The sequence below is a fragment of the Cheilinus undulatus genome, linkage group 18 (genome assembly GCF_018320785.1).
Source record: "Cheilinus undulatus linkage group 18, ASM1832078v1, whole genome shotgun sequence".
Lineage (NCBI taxonomy): Eukaryota > Metazoa > Chordata > Actinopteri > Labriformes > Labridae > Cheilinus > Cheilinus undulatus.
Genome location: NC_054882.1, coordinates 31,638,855 through 31,657,735, shown reverse-complemented (window position 1 = coordinate 31,657,735; position 18,881 = coordinate 31,638,855). Strand labels below are relative to the sequence as shown.

Below are 18,881 nucleotides of genomic sequence, written 5' to 3'. Positions count from 1 at the left end.
ACATGACGCTCATAGAGCAGGAAAAAGTTAGTACTACAAACGTGCCAGCACTAGGGGAAGGACATTAGGAATCCAAGAAGGGCCCCAATGAGATGTACATGACACATGAGGTTTGCAAGAAGTGCTACATGAAGACAAAATACTGCAGAAGTACGACAAACATGAGGGCAAGACTAAAGCTACATGAGCTAAACAGTTAAAAAAAATTGTATGGATTGCAGTATATCACAATATACAATATTGCAATACTCACTGCATCGCAAAATGTTTAAAATCGAAATAATATCACATCGTGACCCAAGTATCGTGATAATATCGTATCGTGGGGCCACTAATGATTCCCACCCCTAGTAGCCGACAAGAGCAGTTTAAATAAGGAAGCATGAGAGCCAATAGCGTGCTTAGAACAAATCGGCTGGCCTTCCGATGATGAGCAGCAAAACCCAGAGCAGAGCAGGCATCAGTGACAACAGAATGAAACTGATTAAGTCAAAGGCAGAATAAAGGAGGAGCTGGGGTGGAGGAGGGTTGCAAGAGCAGTTTGCAGGGATAGCTGCAGAGTGTATCCAGGCAAGAGACGTTTAAATAAGAGCAATTAGCCTATAGTGTGCTTAGAGCAAATCAGCTGGCCATCGAATGATGAGGGCCTCCATGAGATCAATTACGGCAGGGTTTGAGTCTGTGGCCTAGCTGAACTATTGCTGTATGCTCCATATTTGGTATGCATAAGTGTGTGAAAAATACACAGACAACATGACTGAAACATTATTCCTTTTTTGGCTTGTTATAGTCGTTTTCGTCAGATATGGCCCTCCAGCCTTGCCATTATTAAAAATGATTGTCCAAAAATGGTTGTACCATTTATACTTTATATCCTTATTGTGTACCAGTGCTTCTGCTCATGTGTAAGAAAGCGTACTGTGCCGTAGCACACCTTCTTCATCCATGCCAGGGCCAGGGAAGTGTACCATGTCTGAGTGTGGTATGAAGTGCTGATACTAGTCAAATGAACTGGTCTTTGGAGGTCAAGCCTGCTTGTGCATGGTAGAGATTGCCTAGCATGGGTGCATATAGAGTAACAAGCTGTTCTATATCTGTCCATCTGCTGTCCAATCCCCTTTTCCTCAGTATTACTCCATAAATAACAGTGGCATCTCCTAAACCAGGAAATGTTAAACAGTCATGACTCAAGAGGAAATGTGTACCGGAAGCCTCCATCACCTCCTTTTTCGAGTGTGGAAGTAAATAGTTAAAGATTATTTAAAGAGATGAAGGAAAGCAGTTCAGTATCCTCTGTGGAGAAGGAGAATTAAAGAGAAATCACAGCCTTAGGAGAGATGGTTAGAGAGCATGGAGTTCGAATCCATTTCCTAATGCTCCACTGACCCCAATATGACACCCTGATACCAAAGGTCATGCCTTCCTCCTGTCTCCCTTGGCGATTCTGCGATCCACCGTCACTCTCAATAACCCTCCCCCCTCTAACCACCCACACTGCATCTCTAAACCAAGATTCCCACCCACCTGCTTGTACCCCCAGCTGAGCATCAGAGGTTTCCAGCTTTACGGTCTCCAGAGAACACCCCACCACCACCACCATCCCTCCTCCTCCTCTTTTCCTCCGTCCCCCCACACTTCTCCACGCCTCCATGGAATTACTTCTAACTGGCCTACTTTCCGCCCTCGCTCCATATCAACTTGAACACAATCTATATGTTGTTGTTTTTTCTTGTTACACCTCCAAATGTTCGCCTGCCTAATCCATTGTTTGTTTTTATCATTTCAACTTTGACGTTAGTCAGCTTTCATTAAACTCTTTGTACGTTACCCCTCTATGAGCCCTATCCTGCCTTCTGTGGGCTTTTAGTTAACACGTTTTTGGCTTCAGGCTGAAATGGTGTCCCTATATGTTTCCTGTCATTGCTCATTTGTGAGTCTTTGCTTACCCTTGGCTTACAAATGACTTCAAAATGTCCCACAATTAAGCTGTATCAGCTTTTTCTGCCATATTGTTCCTTTTTCCTTCTTTTTAATTCTCTAAAGCAATGCATGGAGGCAATGAAGGCAGAGATATTTTATTAGTATATATTTTTAGCATGACATGCCATCCACTGGCTAAGTATAGTCATTTTCCTGCATTTGTGGAAAAAAAAATAGAGCAAGTTTGTGACTGGGGAAAATGATTATTTGAGGTCTGATTCAGAGAGATGACAAAAATACAGAGATTATTTTTAATTAGCAAATGTCGACAGAATATTCAGCTAACAGTTTAGCGTAATAATCTGATCTGGTCTTAATCAATCGCTTATTTACACTTATTCTATGCAAGAACTCAACAACCGTACTTTGTACTAACCCATTTGTTGTTTTCAGATGACGCCACATCATCCACAGAACTCCAGATGAGGGGCAGAAAGTGATTTCTACAAAGAGAAAGCCTGTTTATTTGCCCTTTAAATGGTGCCACATTTGTAAGGATGCAGGAGCTGAGTAGGTGGGTTGCACCCATGAAAAAACTGCCAGATCTTCTCTGCCAATGCCAAACAGCTTATTCTGCCATTGACTCTCGTTTGGTGGATTGGATGATTGAAGTCTGAAGAAAGAAGACATATTGGTAATTTAAGGTTTTTTTCATTTAACATACGGGAGCCTCAGTAGCGTGTGGAAGAACCATACACAGCAACAACAGCCTGATACTTCCTCCTCATGCTTGTCACTAGCCTGGTCCTGCTGTGGGATGGAATTCCATTCTTCACCCAACGTTTGTCACAAGTTAGCCAATGTAGTTGTGTTGGTAGCTTTGGCACGACCACCAGGCCTAAGTTGATCCTACAAAAGTTTAACGGGTTAAGGTCAGAACTGCTGGAGGAAGTCACTGATGAACTCTGCTTTGTGGGAGTGAGCGTTGTCATCTTAGGGAATAGAGTTAAGTCTCAGACTGTTAAGATATGAGATTGCAACTGGTTGCAGAATCTCATCTGTATTGAGATTGCCTCCAGTGATGACCAGCCTCATTTTTCCAGTGAGGGTGGTGTCACCCAACACCATCACACTGCCTCCATCAAAAGATGTTACCCTATCGGTGCAGCAATCAGCATAGCATTGTTTACATGTTCTCCACACTGTGACCCTAAGGTATCAGAAGATTCAACAGCAAAAAAAGCTGCTTAGCACTGGCAGAGAAGATTTGGCAAACCATGACCCACAGCCTAACTCAGCTCTGCTGCTCATCCCACAAATGCATGTTCCTTCAAATGTGGCACCATTTAAAGGGAAATAAACAGGCTTTCCAACAGTATAAGGTTTAATGCCAAGAAGCATTGTTACAGCAAAGAAATAATCTACCAAATACACATTTCATTACTTTTTGTGCTAAGTTTAGTTCATCTAACAGCAGAATCCATCCATCCATCCATTTTCTAGACCGCTTATCCCGTTGGGGGTCGCAGGGGTTGCTGAAGTCTATCCCAGCTGTCATTGGGCGAGAGGCGGGGTACACCCTGGACTGGTTGCCAGTCAATCGTAGGGCTGATATAAAGAGACAGACAATCAGGCATGCTCACACTCACACCTACTGCCAATTTGGAGTCACAAATTAACCTAACAAGCATGTCTTTGGTGGTGGGAGGAAGCTGGAGTACCCAGAGAGAACCCACGCATGCATGGGGAGAACATACAAACTCGGCACAGAAAGGCCCTGACTGGGAAGCAAACCAGGGACCTTCTTGCCATGAGGAAACAGCGCTAAACCTTGCGCTGCCGTGCAGCCCAACAGCAGAATCAAACAAGAGATAAAAAAAGAAGTGACCTATATTGAGTGTCTTAAACCAAAAGAAGTATAGAAGAAGCATTGATATTGGCTCCAATTTACACAGTGGTGGCATCTCTAATATTAAGACAAAATAATAGTACGGTCTAGACCTGCCCTCTTTGTAAAGTGTCTTGAGATAACATTTGTTGTGAACTGAGGCTTTACAAATAATGATTGATTGATAGTAGCTGTATGAAAAGTTCAGTTTTTCCTTCTAATATTTGAAAATTATGGCCTTTCCAACTCCTCATGGAAAATGTCAGTTCTGTCATGAGCCAAATGATTTGTAAATGCCTTTATTTCACGGTTATTTAGGCCCAGCGTCCTACTGGATCCAAATTGGGGTAAAGGGGCTGTAGTGGTTCAGATGACCGGAATAGTCTCATTAACACTGCAGTAGGACAAAAACACCCTGCAACACTGTCAATGAAGCAATATTAATGCAATTACAATTATCACCCCCAGAAAATGCCACAATATCAGCAGTAGTGTGCTAAGCCCTGCACTCAAATTCAAGCCTTTTCAGCTCAAAGTTATCAGTAAAAGCTAATTTTTCTGTCAAGGCCTTTCAGTTGGGTACAAAGGGTATAGGGTTTTATTTTGCAATTAAACTGTGTTGTAAGATGAGATATTACTCATAGTACTGTCACCACACAGTACAAGTCAGATGGCCTTTGACTTTTAGGTCACATCTGCATTGTGTCATCAGTATGAACATAGCACATGCATTCATTCATTTCTCAAAACACAGTGGCATGCAGTTCTCCACATGCAAATGCACATACTTGAGTCACCCATCTGGCTTGAAGCCCCAACACCACACAGTGACATGTTATCAGCGACACACTATCAGTAACAGTTGGCCACAGTCACACATATGACTCGTGTTTCAGTGAAATAATGATCAGCTTACTTAAATGTCTCTTCTGTTGGACAACAGCCAGATATTGTCACAGAGAAATGAAATATTTTTCTGCTGGACCTGCTCTTGAGAAAGAAGAATGACTGCAATGAAAGAGAAATATTGTAACTGACAAACACTGAGGTTAAAGTAGACATGGTGAATGGTAAATCAACTTCAGCTTGTGTAGTGCTTCTCCAGGTGTCTGACTGGAGGATTAATCATGCCTGCATACCCTTTCTTCTGTCCCTTATCAGCCACAACATCATTCAGTCCACGCTGCTTTACTTCAGTGTAAAACAATAATACATGGATATAGAAGACACAAGAATGTGTATTGTCCAGTTTGTTTGAAGAAAATCGTGGTTTATTTGCAATCACTGGCAACAGCACTACATTACCCACAATTAAAGGTCATTTTTTTAGCAATAGGCCGGTTAAACAGAGAAACTTTATGGTCTGGAAAAAAACACAAGCCAGTATGTTATCAACCACAACTTGATTTATTTGTGATCTTGGACAACCACACTACATTACCCACAATCCTAGAGTGTAAAAGCAATGTCTCTGATTAGGGGAGCCATGAATTTCTGCTGCCGGCTCTTACGAGTACATTTTAAAGGTCGTGGGCAGGAACTGTTGACCTGTGTGGTGATGACAGAAAACACCAGGGGCCTCATTTATAAAGCTTGCTTATGCACGAAAACGGGGCTTGAAAATGGCGCGGGCCACTTTCCACGCAAAGGTTGTGATTTATAGAAATAAACTTGGCGGGAGAATGTGCGCACCGGTACGTCAACTTTGATCCTTGCACACGAACATTTTGGAGACGGGGGAAACTTGCAGCGCAGATGGAGAGGTGGTGAATTGAAGCCAGTTTCATCTCATACATTTAATGTCATCACATATCAGACTTATAGACCCCCGTAATCATAAACACCCAAGTCTGCAGTGTTAGTGAGCCATTAGGCCTAGTACTGTATGCACAATGTTCATGTATCATAATTTTCATCTTCAAATGATATAGAGCGGTGATAGCACTGATTGATCAGTATTAATTGTGACGAGGTATGTAACAATCAGTCTAATTGCTGAGTAAGCATATAAACAGTGCGGTGACATTCGTGCGTAACGCTGCACATTGGATGCGCTGGCACTGCTGGAAGATCACGCAAATGGTAGGATCAGGATGGAGAGAGACTTTAGGGACCACGAAGATTTCCTGGCCCATGATGATGACTGGCTAATAAGCCAATTAAGTATTAGACAGAACCACCTGCTGGAACCACTCCATCCCGGTGCATATACAGGTGCTGACCACTCTAGGGTTTCTGGCAACCGGCTCCTTCCAGTGGGAATTAGCCGACAGGTATGTGTTTGATTAACAATATATAATTTTACATTTTCTGTCTAAAGCCCCGTTTGGGTATGAAATAATACAGTTAAATTCTGTCTTTAGGTCTCGGATATTGCAGCCATCCCTCAGCACAATTATGCCAACCGTTTTGGATGGCATTATAAACATGACCAGTCAATACATTGGGTTTCCTTACACTGTGGGTGAACAGGCCAACATTAAAAGGCAATTTGCAGCAATGTCCGGTTTCCCAAATGTAATCGGCACAATTGACTGCACTCACGTTGCTATAAGGGCTCTGAGTGAAAATTAATTTGTCTGTGTGAACTAACAAAAACGTGCATACAATCAATGTACAAATTATTTGTACTTCAAACATGGTTTTGACAAATTTAATGGCACGGTGTCCTGGGTCAACACATGACTCATTCATCCTGATGCGCAGCAGCGTAGGGAACAGACAGCAGATCGCGCTGTGGTACTCACACTATTTACAGCGGTGACGACGTGCTGCCATTCGCTTGTTTTTCTTTTATTAGTGATGCCACTACTGTGCCCACCAAATAAAATAATTTTTCTGGCCTCCACCTCACCCACAAGCACCTCTATTTTGGTCTGCGTGAAATTCCTTTTCCTTGTCGTCTGCCATGCGTAAAATGCCGTTGATCAGCAGGCTTATTTATATGCATAAACATTTGAAGTACTTTGCATTGACCATTCATGGTAAAATGTGGGTGTGTAGAGGGCAGGAAGTGAGATGAATCCACCTGCGCAATCTTCCAGGTGGACTGTGATTTATAAAGGGAAAAGTGATTGGAAGTGTGCTCACGCACAGATTTATAAATCAGATTATTTTTTGGCACATGCCGTTTTCAGCTTTTCGGCGTACGTACGCTTTTAGTATGGATCCTACGCAATGTTTTATAAATGAGGCCCCAGATATGTAGCTAGAAATTTTCACAAAAATTCAGTTGAAGTAGACGGTTTTCACCTGTAGAGGGCAGTTACTGCAGTTGTGCTAATTTTTAACACAAAACATAGAATTTGAATACTTGGTGCTTAAGATCTGAACCCAGACTAACTGTTGTTAGCTGATGTAACTGCCTTCATTGGAAGTTAACAGAAAGCTACATGCTGTGTTTTTGTGCATTGAGAGGTAAATTTGCCAAATCAATCAGCAATGATGGCCTACGGGTCAATTAAAGGGCAATAACGGGGAGATTTGTGCCAGAAAATAGTACATTTAATCTCCAACATACCTCTCTGCTCTGGCACAGAGCCAGGTAGCTGCACTCTGACCAAAAATCACCTTGTCGGTGTGCTTGTCTATGTTTTACTTGATCCAGATGCAGCAGAAACAAACATCTTTCCTGTCGAAGGTGTGTTTTAATCCATATTTCACTCGTTGGTTATTCACATATTAAATTCCTCCTGTTTGGACTGCTGTAACTCACATGTCACCTGTCTCAGTAAAACATTTGTAAGTCATCTACAGTTATTTTGAAACGCTGCAGCTTGACTACTTACCAAGTCTTCCAAAAGGCCACTCATAACACCAACTCCTGATTCTCTCCACTGCATACATTTCAGAATACATTTCAAGATTCTTTTGTTTACTTTGAAAGCCCAGTCAAACACAGTCAAGCACCAGTATACCTTTCTGAACTTTTACAACCTTAAAACCCAAGCAGGACTCTTCCTCTGATCAGGGTCTGTTGGTTGTTCCACACTCCAGACTTAAAACCCAAGGAGATTGTGTGTTTAAGGTCATGGCTCCAATTCTTTGGAACTCTCTTCCAATGGGTTTAAGATGAATAGACACGGTTGATTCCTTTGAAAAGCAACTTAAGACCTACTTGTTTGGTCTGGCCTTTACTTAATCCGTCTTGTGTACTGTGTATTCTTTCGTTGTACCTTGTAACATTGCCTGTGTTCCTTTTACCTCTTTGTAAAGCACTTTGTGACTTTACTGTTCTTGATAGATGCTATATATATAAACGTATTAAAATATTATGTACATGAACTTATTGATCCAGAACTGATCATTATTGGTGAGTTTCAATTAAAACATATAATCGGTAAGTAAGAAGTAATGCTTGTGTTCACCAGTCAGATCACCTGTTGTTAATACACTAGTGTTTGCATCTGAGAGAAGCACTCTGTGTGTGGGATAGTATAATTATGAAGCCTAATTGAGCTCTCAGGGCAAAAAGCAAAGAAAAATATTCATGAGAATCAACAAATTAACTGTATTGACACCATACACTTAAAGATGATTTGAAGTACAGGGTTGTTACAAGCATCAAGCGTCCCCTCAGTCATTTGGAGCAAGGGGCAAATCAGGCCCTAAAAAACCAGGCCTAAAGTTATCTTGTGTGTAGCCAGCCTAATCTACACTAAAGCTGGTGGCAGCTCAGCTTCTACCCCTTTTTTGATGACCTATTTCTGAAAAAAACACAGATTTTGATATCTGTGTACACTAACACAGCTGCCAAACCAAAGTACAGCGATTCTGCTGAGTCTTTTTGACTGATGCTTGTTGACTTTTAGGAGGCGGCGCTGCGACATTGTGTGTTTAACACTACAGACAGTATGGCTGCACTAACAAATCAACTTTTAAACAAACTGGTAATTAACTGTAGATGGATTACCATTTATTGACACACCCATCATGCCATTAGACATGTTCAAGAGAACTAACTGCTGGTACATTCTTAATCTTTAGTTTGCAATCACACCCACAACACAAAGCTTTCGTGCGTGATTAGGTGTGTTTGGTTTTTGTTTTACTTGTGTGGCTGGAGGCGGAGCATATGTGCCCTTTAATCTCTCACACTATTGTCCCCATGTCACTGTTAAACCCTGGCACGGAGCACAAGTATGCAAGTTACCTGGTTAATCATCTACCAGCCTGTCTTACATGAGGTTGAGTTACAACATGAGCTGAGAGTCTGTTGAAAGAAGAGTTTTAGAAGGAGATCGATCTTTACATTTCAGAGGCAGATTTCTTCTTTTAGACATTCATGCTGGATGACTTGTGCATGTTCTGTATTTTGAGGTGGAGGGAGTGGGATCATCATGGCCCCTAAAGTACACCACATCTCTGCTCTTCTCCTCCCCACAAGCAGCTGCAGCAGCCACAACGCTGCCACCACATCATTAGGAACAATATCCTCAACTCTCTTTCTCAATCAGAGCGTTTTATGTCATCCAATGAGACATTTTGGCAGCTGCCACCTTGACCCTGAGCTTCTCACCCTCAGGGACTGATGCGTAAGTCTCTGTCAAACTATGAAAAGGCTGACACAAACACAGAACTCAGTATGTCAGACAGTAATTCAACATATTCTCTTAAAGCTCTTTGTCAAGGATCCACAATGGTTCTTGTAGGAATATTTAAGAAATGACAGACATTGCAAGTAGGTTAAATATATAAAATTTGAATTCACAAACACTTCCCCAGTTTCTCACCAATATCTCTAAGATTTTAATTAAGATCAGTGTAATTGTTCTATATTTTCTTAAGCATACACCTTATAGTTTGCACAGGCATTTCAGAAATCCAGTGATTTATTCATCTAACTTTGTAAAAAAAAAAAAAAAGGTCATATAATTTAGCTTGTTTAGCTAAAACAGTTTTCTATAAGACATAAAGAATAAACTAAAATCATCATTATTATTTGTGCAGTTGCAGAAGTTATGAGCCTGAAATTGGCCTGAAATTTTCAACTCAACATCCAAGTTATATCAAGGCTGTAGAATTGGATGTGGGGTCCAAAGTTACATGTACAATTACGTCTACCTTACTTTAAAGCTCAGTTAAGCCATTTAACTGGCCTATGTCCTTGCCAACAAAAATATCTAAATCAATAATTGCCCTTAATGTAATTACCATCACACTAACAGGGACTGTAATGGCATTGTATCTAAATACATGTACTTTAGTGTGGAGCTGTAACAGCCTCCACTCTTCTTGGAGATTTTGGAGTGTTTCTGTGGGAATTTTTTTCCATTCATTCTGTAGAGCATTTCTGAAGTCAGGCACTGACGTTGGATGAGAAGGCCTGGCACTCAATGTCCATTCTAGTTCAACCCAAAGGTGCTTGATGGGGTTGAGGTCAGGGCTCTGTGTGGGCAAATTAAGTTCTTCCACACCAGTCCCATCAAACCATGTCTTTATAGTCCTTGCTTTGTGTGCTGGGGCACAGTCATGTTAGAATAGAAAAGGGCCTTCCCCAAACTATTTCCACAAAGTTAGAAGCATAGCATTGTCCAAAATGTCCTTTAAGATTGCCCTTCACTTGAAACAAGGGGCCAAACCCTGAAAAACAGCCCCATACTATTATCCTTTCGCCACCAAACTTCAAAGTTGGCACACTGCAGTCAGTCAGGTAATCTTCATCCAGCATCCCCAGACTTGCCCATCTGCCTGCCAACAGAGAAGTGTGATTTGTCACTCCACAGAACATGTTTCCATGTGTCCACAGTCCAGTCCTGGTAGACTTTACACCTCTCCATCCGAAGCTTAGCATTTGACTTAGTCATTTGAGGCTTCCATGAAGCTGCTCGGCCATGGAAATCAATTCCATGAAGCTCTTGCTGCACAGTTTTTTTAATATCAATTCCAGTGGAAGCTCAGAACTCTTCGGCAGAATGCTGGGGACTTTTGCACACCATATGCCTTAGCAGTTGTTGATCCCACTATGTGATTTTATCTGGTGTTGTGCATCATGAGTTGCTGCTTCCACTTTCTAATACTGTCACATACAGTTCACTGTGGGATATCCAGCAGGAATGAAATTTCACAAACCGTCTTATTGTAAAGGTGGCATCCATCACAGTACCAAGCCACTGAGCTCTGAGGAACGACACATTTTGTATCACAAATGTTTGCAAATGGAGACTGGTGGCGTGCTGATTATGTCCAGTGCCACATGTACAGAGGCTGATGGCTTCAAGTTGGGCAGCCCAGTCCAGCTCATGGCTCCTTTCCTGCATCTTATCCCTTCTCTCCCTGGTTTCCACTGTCCTATCTAAAGACATAAAAAAGCCCAAAAATACATCTTTAAAAAGCATGAACTTCTACATGTTCAAATGACATTTTTGGGCATTTCTGCCGTGTTTTTAATTGCTTTAGGGTTCAATTCACAGCTTAATACTAACATATAAAACATGTTACTATATCAAATGCATCAGTTTCATATAAAAAACATCAAAGTTTGCTTGATATGAGCCAAAAATGTCATATACAAAGCCCAGGGATCCAAGTAAAGGTGCACGGCACTTTGAAAGGTTCCCCCTGAATTGCAGCCACAACCTGGTCTTTATTCCAGTAATCAGGATGTCGAGCAGCGCTGTGTCCGGCGTTTGTACAGGGGCACTCAGAGCTGCACGCCTAGAAGCTGGACATGTCCTTGCTAAACAACCCTGCTGTCAGTCAAGCCACCCCATTACGTTGGGCATGACATTTAAAGTTGGGCGAAGAAAGCGGACAAAGTGCCCTCACCTCCTCCGTACTCGCCCTGCAGTCGAGCCCCTGTGTGGCGTTCGCCGATGACTGTGTTTGTGTGTGTTGTGACTTTGGCCAGACTTGGTCTGGCATGAGGACAGCTGTCACATCTCCAACCTGTCACATGCGACACTGAGGAGATGCCAGAGGCTGGGGCATCAGGAGACACAAGGACAGACACAAGGAGCAGCGTCTGTGCCCTTGTGTGTATGTGTGTGTGTGTGTGTGTGTGTGTGTGTCTGAAGGAGTAAGGAGGGCAGAAGACGAGGGGTTGGTGGCCACGTGAAAGGGTTTGACTCCGAGGCACACTCTAACCTTGATGTCCATGCACACAGTGGCGTGCACACTCTTCAGCCGCTCTCTTAAATCCAGTCCTGCAGCAGTTGAGTCACATGGCCCCGGGGACATGTAGTAAATACTGCTTTAACGTCCAGCCAACACCCCTGCAGGACGCCCTGCCTGTCTCTCAGTCCTCTGACCCTGGCCACTTCAGTGCTCATTACTTAGCAACCAAGAAGTCTCTTCATTAAGGTGCTGCCTGTGGCCTGTGGAGGGAAGGCTTTTTTAATCGTACTTTTCGAATAACTCTTTACATAAGCAAGGAGCACTTGCCCTGGAGTGGATTTGGTTAAAAGGGCTGAAGCTGTTTGTGTGCAAAGGAAAATTAATGGCCATTTGGAGGCTTTCCATTCCATCACAGAGGGAAGAGTTCTCCTGTTTTGAGTTAAACTATGGTTTCAAGGCACTCAGGTTATAAGGTCAGATTTTGTTCTCATTAAGCCATGTTGCACAACTTCTTGAATATTTGCAAAGTTTTTGGAAAAGAAAATCACCAGAGCCTTCTAATGCCTCTAATTTACCACCACATTTTAAGGACACCCCCTCAAAACACGGCCGATTCTATAACCAAAGCCAGCTGTCAACGAAATAATTTGTTTTGCCTCTCTGCACTTTAAATCACTAAACATCCCACTTTCAGCACGAGAAACAGCTTCTCCTGAAAATGGCATTGTTAAGCTCTTTGTTGAGCCCTAAACGCTTCAGTATTTAAAAGTGTATTTTTGACCTACATAAACATCTACAAGTCTTTGGGGATTTAAAGACCATAAAGTTGAAGGTTGCAGGGGAAAAAGAACATCTTTTATTTATCATTAAAACGCACAGTATGTGCACAGCATCTCAATCAAAACTCAATATGATGAGAAGAGACCCGCACTGCTCAGCTACACCCACCTCAGCTGTTTACTTATACATTAGAGCTGTAGACTCTGTTGATAAGAAATGGTTTTGTCCATGCTGCGCATTTACTAAACAGTGAGACGATGTTTTTGTTTCATTCATAAAAATCTCATAATGAGGGAGAAAAGCTGTTAAAGGTGCCATTCCTGCTTTTTGCTGTCAAAAGAGTGCTAAAAGGTTCTTTCAAAGGTCCTAATAATTACTGCTGAAAATTTCAAAGAGTTCCTGGTTCCTTGTGAATTCCTTTTTTAGATTTAAAGGAAAAGTCCCAGAGAATATTACTAGAGTTTGTGGGGGAATGCCCACAGAAAACTCCAAAACCAAAGGGAAATTACTTCATATACTTGTTGACAATTTTTCCTGGCACACATTCGCAGCCCACTGGAAACAGCTCCATGCCCCACTTTTGGGTTCTGACCCACCAGTTCAGAACCAATGCTCTACAACATTGGTTCCCAAGTAAGGCAATTCCCAAGTTCCCAAGTTCCCAAGTAGTGTTCAAAAAAGCTGTAAAAAGTAAGTCTGCCCACAGATTTGGATGGACACCTGACAAACCCAGCAAATGAGCCCTCCCCAGCTGTGATTTATGTATGATATTAGTGCATGTGTGCTGGATAAGTAGCATTCATGCTGGTCTTGAATAACAGTTACTTCATTTTGGAGCATAAAAGTCTGTCGAACTGTTGCATTCTCATGGTGAAAGTATTTATTTTTGCCACTTTTTGACCTCTTTTCCCACCCAGTTTTGCCACTCTTATTTGCCACTATTCATTAACTTTTGCAGAAAAGGGCAGAAAAGGAATTTTTCCCTCTTTTTAGACACTTTTGCAACTTTATACCAGTTTTGCCAAATTTTAATACATATTCATCACTTTCTCCCATCAATTTTAACATATATATTCCACTTTTTACACATTTTTGTCAATTTCAAACCCTTCCACCACTTTTTCTGCCTGTTTTTCCACTTATAAATCATTTCAAGCCAATTATTGCTGCTTTTGACTCATAATTGCCACTGTAAACCCCTTTTAGTGCCCATTGTCGCATATTTAAATCACATTTCACTACCTGATACGCTAATTTTTGCCAGTTTAACCCATTTCTGCCACTTTTTACTTCCTTTTTACCACTTTGTATGCCCGTTTTGCCACTTTAACTCAATTTTGCTACTTTTTGCTTTTTTTGCCACTTTCATTTAATTTTGGTCACTTCTAAGCCATTGTAAAATGCCATTTCACCACTTCTTCACCAGTTTTTGCCATTTTTAATCCATTCTAATTCTGTTTTTAAGCAAAGGGATTTACATTTTTGAGAAAACTATTTCATTTGATAAGAGTGGTTATCATTTAGGTTGCATATAAAATAAGGATGTTACAGCTTAACTTTACGATGGACCATGGCTTTGCTGACCACCATGGGTCCCCAGTTTGGCTGAGGCCCAGAAAGTGTTCCCCTTTATCCCCCCCGATGGGCGCCCTTGTCTGCACATGACTGTGTTGAGATTGTCAAAATTGTATTTACTTATACCAACTAAACAAAATGTTAAAATTATGCCTTTAGGTGCCCTCTTAGTGGTCAATCAATCAATCAGTCAATCAATCAATCAATCAATCAATCAATCAATCAATCAATCGTTTTAAGAGAACAAAGTATTTCCATGATCTTATTGCTTCATAGCTGGTAACCAGGTACACAAGCTGAGATTAAGTTGTATTTGGCAGCTTGGTCTGGATGCACAAAAGCATCCCATAATAACCACTGAAATCACTTTTCACATGAAATTACTTTCCTTTTTCTCTTTAGTTTAAATCATCAGCTTACTTTGTTTATGAGAGGAAAGAGAATTCTTCAGATAGTTTTGCTCACATTTAAAAACCCTTTTGAACAATAGAGACTCAGGATATTTGGAGACTTTTGTCCAAAACAGTGAGTATTCTGTCATCTGTTGCCCTTGGAGTGGTCTGTGTTCAAAAATAACAGTGAAATGCATTTCTGAGGAAGAATCACTAATAGTTTTACTCAACAAGACAGGATTTTTTTTTTTCTTGGTAGCTTCAGCTTCCTCACACAGCACATTAATTTAAAACGGCAATCGCTAAAAGTTAAAGGCCCTGCCTTTAGTTTTGTTTGTTTCTCTGATGTAATATGACTTGTGACAGCTCTTCGCTGTCTGCTGGGACGAGTCTGAATCATTCCACAAAAAGGCTCTCCCTTCAACAGCGCCTTTGGTCTGAGCAAATGGGGGATGCTAAGCTGCAGCCCGTACACAGCTGCCCCATGCTCCTCATCTGGCCCTCTCACCTTCCTGTTGGTTCTCATCCGTCTGTTTACTTTGTCCCAGTCCGAAGGAAGCATCCATTAAATCACCTTTAAGGATGAGAACAGGACATGACAGCTACAAACTGGAGCAAAACAATCTTTTCCCAAACCCCACGCCCACCCTGGCCTCGTGTCTCTGTGCCTCTTCTTATCAGTCCCTCATCGTCTGTGGCTGAGGCCGCAAGCACTGCTGAGAGCCACAGAGCAGCTCTTGTTTACTGATGCACACTGTATTGATGTGAGCTGATTCCATCAGGCAACACTTTTAGATGCCACACATCCACTGTCTTTCACTGCCTCCCTTCTACTCTTTATGTCCTTACACCCTAAAATCTCTCCTATCTGCCATGACGAGACAGTCTGCGTGACAGTCAGCAGAGCTGCAGCCGTTGTTATGACTGTTAGTGTCTGCATGTGCCACAGTAAAATCAGGCTGCATACCAATGAAGTGCTCATTAATGACTCTTAAAATAGAATTACAAGTTATTTATTTAACTCAGGGCTGGGTGAGATGGACCAAAATCATATCTGAGTATGTTTTTTTAGCTGAATGGCAATGCACAATTTGTAAAGAAATTTATATACAAGTTATGGTGAATATAATTTAGCTTTTTATTTAAAAAAAACAAAAAACTTTAATGTCCAAGTTAAAAGAGATTTCTACAAAGTAATATTAGTTAAATAAAAAATATGCAAATAAGTGCCTGCATAAATATTCACCTCCTTCAAGTCAGTATTTAGTAGAGTCAACCTTGGCTGCAATCACAGCACTGAGTCTGTGTGGATAGGTCTCAGTCAGGCTTGCACACTGCAATTTTACTCCTTCTCTGCAAAAATGCTTAAGATCTGTCAGGTTGGAAGTGAATGGGGTGTAAACTGTCCATTTCAAGTCCAGCCACAAAATGTATGTTGGACTGAGATCTGGGCTTTGACTCCACCACTCCAGAACATTCTCCTTGTTGTCTTTAAACCATTTCTGTGCCACTTTTGCTGTACGCTTTGGTCATAGTTCTCGGCAGACTGAATCAGATTGTCCTCCAGGATTTTCCTATGTGTTGCTGTATTCATTTTACCCTCTGCTTTTACAAGCCTTCCAGGGCCAGCTGCCAAGGAGTATCCCCACAGCATGATGCTGCCACCACCATGTTTCACAGTTGGGATGGTGTGTTTGTGATGATGTGCAGTGTTTAGTGTCTGCCAAACATAGCATTTTGTCTGATGGTCAATCACTATTTTGGTCATTTCAGACCAAAGAACTTTCTTCAACTTGACCATGGAGTCCCTGACCTGTCTTTTTGCAAACTCTTGAGATTTAATTGGAGTTTTCTTTAACTGTGGCTTTCTCTTTAGCAGTTTCCCATAAAGCTTTGACCAGTGAAGAACCCATTGTTGTATGCAGAGTCTCTCAGATCCCAGCTGCTGAAGCTTGAAACTCCTATAGGTGTCTTTGTGGCCTCTCTCACTAGTCTCCTTCTTGCACGGTCACTCAGTTTGTGAGGACGATCTGATCTAGACAGATTTGTACATGTGCCATATTCCTTCCATTTCTTGATGAAGACTTTAAAGGTCACATATTTAGCCCTCTAAGAGAGGTTTATATTGGTCTCAGTGGTCCCCAAAACATGCCTGCAAAGTTTGTTGTTGAAAAAATACTCCAGTATTTGATTTTTGCATGTCTAAAAATCCCTTTGTTTCAGCCCTGCTCAGAACGAGCTGTTTCTGTGTCTGCGGCTTTAAATGTTAATGAGCTGTCTGACTTTGCCCCTGACTACACCCCTCTCAGGAAATGGATGTGGCTTAATGGATGTGCCTCTTCTGATCAGGAGAGGAGGGTGGAACTTCATTCCAAGCGGGGAGGGCTAACCAAACCTTGGGGTGGTGCTAACTCCCCGCATGACATCATGAGAACAGCTTTTTCCGGCACTTATTTTCTGAAAGGTGGAGAGGGAGGTGGGTTCTGTTTCTTGGGGGGATTGTGGACAGGCCAGGAGCATATATTCTTGCTGACTTATACTTCTCAATGACCTTTTCCCTGAGTTGCTTGGAGTGTTCTTTTGTTCTCATGGTGTAATGGTAGCCATTAGTACAGAATCACCAGTGACTGGACCTTCCAGAAACAGGTGTCACAATCACTTGAGACACATTCACTGCAGTCAGGTGATCCTCATTTTACAAATTGTGAGATTACCAGCATCAATTGGCTAGACCTACAAAATTACATATTTTTGTATAAATAACATTACTTTGTTGGAATCTGTTTTGCACATTGAAAAGGTTGAATGGCACTGTATTTCAACCTCGTTTTAATAATTTATGAATTTCTTTTTCTTTCTTCTGTTTTTAGATGCCTAATGAGTCTCTCATCTTTGATATCATTCATGCATTTTATATTCAAGCGGGATTTTGGAAGCTCCTACAGGGCCTCCACCATTTGTCATGCATCCTCAGCACCAACAAAATCCAATTGTACTGGTTTCAGTGCTTGAACATATGTCTCTTCTATCAAACACAGTGTTCATATCATTAGATTACATGCAGAAATTAATTCCCCACTAAAAGAGTAAATGTTCAGTGAAGGAATTCCTTATCCACCCACACAGTGTTTCTCTTACTCCAATGGTCAGGATGTTAAATTAGCTCATAGGCCTGATCACGTTTGAAGCTGCCTCACTGCAAACTGGTTGCTCTCAGCCTCTGTCCATCATGTATGGTGGTTAGATTCCCCCTCACCACAGCGTGCAGCGATTATAACAAATGGATGAGTTCAAACCATCTGTAAGACATTTGATTAACACTGCGGAGCCTCTGTCGGCAGAGAGAGGCCAGAGTGGGGCTTGATGTGGAATTGCACTAATGACAGTGCCTGAGAAGTAGCCATGCTCTAGGAAAAACATCACAGAAGGAAAAATTAAAACCTCGGAGAGACAGACGAGGTTTGTAGCGAGCAGCTCCGGGTGGCCTCTGCATCCATCTCACACATGATTTGATTGGAGCTCGCAGTCATCAGCTCAGCCTCACAGTGCAGCTGTTGAAGTTAATGTGGCGTGAAACAAAACAGATGTTTCTTCTGGTGTCTTTCCTCCTCTCCTCTCTATCTCCTTCAATATTTTGGGACTGGTGCACTTGTTGTGCAAACACAGGAGTGTATGATCTTCAGAGTTATACTATGAGGATTTAACTTGTGCAGTTTTAAACTGTAATAATATATATCAACATATACACAGCCACAGACTACTTAAGTCCTCATTCTTTATCCTTTAAGAGGGTTTTCATGAGATTTATTGTTGAGATATTGCCAGTGAAGTAATACTGATGTAGAAAATGTTCATCTATCAGTGTCTAGATGAAACACTTGCAAGTAGCAGCAGCCTTATCCTCAATTTGCTTCATTTGTTCAGCAATCAGAAATGCAGCTAAATAACCGTGTCAGCTAAATGTATCCTCAGCCATAATAACCTCTGCGCTCATGTTTTGATATACCATTTTCAGTGTGGGAAACACAACTAGTTTGCCAAAGCAGTGAAGGCAAAGACTAATAATCCACGCTGAAATAGAGCTCCGTTTTTCTTGGCCAAGACGGATTCACAGCTGCAGCTCAGAGATACTGGAGTACACCTGTAGTCTTTGCTGATGTTCTTTAACAGTATATGCTACTCTAACAGATAGAGAAAGGCTGAGAAAATGTTCTCTGAATCCTATAAATCATGTTAGGTGATGGGACAAGCTGTGGATCCTTGAACCTGGA

General features: G+C 41.6%; 1 protein-coding gene across 1 annotated transcript in view; it reads left to right on the top strand.

The window, feature by feature from the left end:
- The window catches only part of babam2 (BRISC and BRCA1 A complex member 2), a 143,513-nt gene that overhangs the window by 71,298 nt on the left and 53,334 nt on the right, over nt 1-18,881 (top strand). The gene's annotated exons all lie outside the window — the stretch shown is intronic.